Below are 1,161 nucleotides of genomic sequence, written 5' to 3'. Positions count from 1 at the left end.
ATATAAATAAAAATATTATATAATATATATAAAGTATATAAAGATTATATATATAATTATATAATATAACTTAATTAATTGATATATATATATATATATTAAATACTAATAATAATTAAATATAATATATTTTTAAAATTGATTTGATGTTTTCTGAATTTTTAACTCAACACAATTTCCAACACAATCAACACCCCTTATAAGGGGTGCCATTAGCACCCCCCTAATTTTATAGTATATATGGTCAGCTTACCTGAATAGTAAGTGCATAAAAATTTGGTATAATGAATAAATTTAACTAAAAAAATTATATAATAATATAATAGGTAAAAAAAATTCAAAATATAATATCTTAATAAAAATAATTTAAAAATATATTTCTAAAATAAAAGAAAATGACAATACTATAATAAACAAATTTATTAAAGTGGCCGCTCCATTTTGGCTAAAGAAAAAACTCATCCAACAAAACGCAGGTCGTTCTGATCGGTACGCTGTTCAGCTACTATTGATCTACCTTCTTCGATGTGTTGCTGCTTCTTCGCCCTTCTGCTTTTGTTCTTGATCTGCTACTTCGCTCTTCTACCACTTCTTCTCTCTGCTGAACTTGTGCTCTTCTTCTGCCTTTGCATTCTTCTGATGCTACTTCGCTCTTCTACAACTTGTTCGCGTTGCCGTTGCTGCTTCTGCGTTCTTCTCTTGCTTCTAGAATCTCCATTAGTGGGTCAAGTTGGGAATTGATTGGGGTAATAAGGCCGCAATATGGTTGTTTTTGGTGATTGTTTGAGGGTTATTTTTGTTCTTGAAATCATCAAACACTTTATGTTTTGCCTCTTGTTTTACTTCGGGAACTCCCGATCACCACTACTTCTGGAAACTTCCCATTCACAGGTATGCTATATCTCGTTCAATTTTGGTTTCGATCTAACTTCCATCGTATTTGATTGTCCGACAACTTTATGTGCATGGGTGATTTCAATTTATTACATTGCAATTTCCAATTTCAAGTTGAAAATTCATACCTAATTGTGGAGTTCACACATCCTCTGTTTCTTCCGCTTCGTGTGATATGATGTCCCAATCAATGAGCTTCATGAAATTTATAGGCTCCTCCTATTGTTAGGGATGGATGTTGCATCTTCTTAATGAAAACCTAAAGGC

This window comes from Cynara cardunculus (assembly GCF_001531365.2).
Source record: "Cynara cardunculus var. scolymus isolate 2C chromosome LG 2, CcrdV1, whole genome shotgun sequence".
Taxonomy (NCBI): domain Eukaryota; kingdom Viridiplantae; phylum Streptophyta; class Magnoliopsida; order Asterales; family Asteraceae; genus Cynara; species Cynara cardunculus.
The sequence above is the reverse complement of the archived record's forward strand: the minus strand, read 5'-3'. Positions refer to the sequence as shown.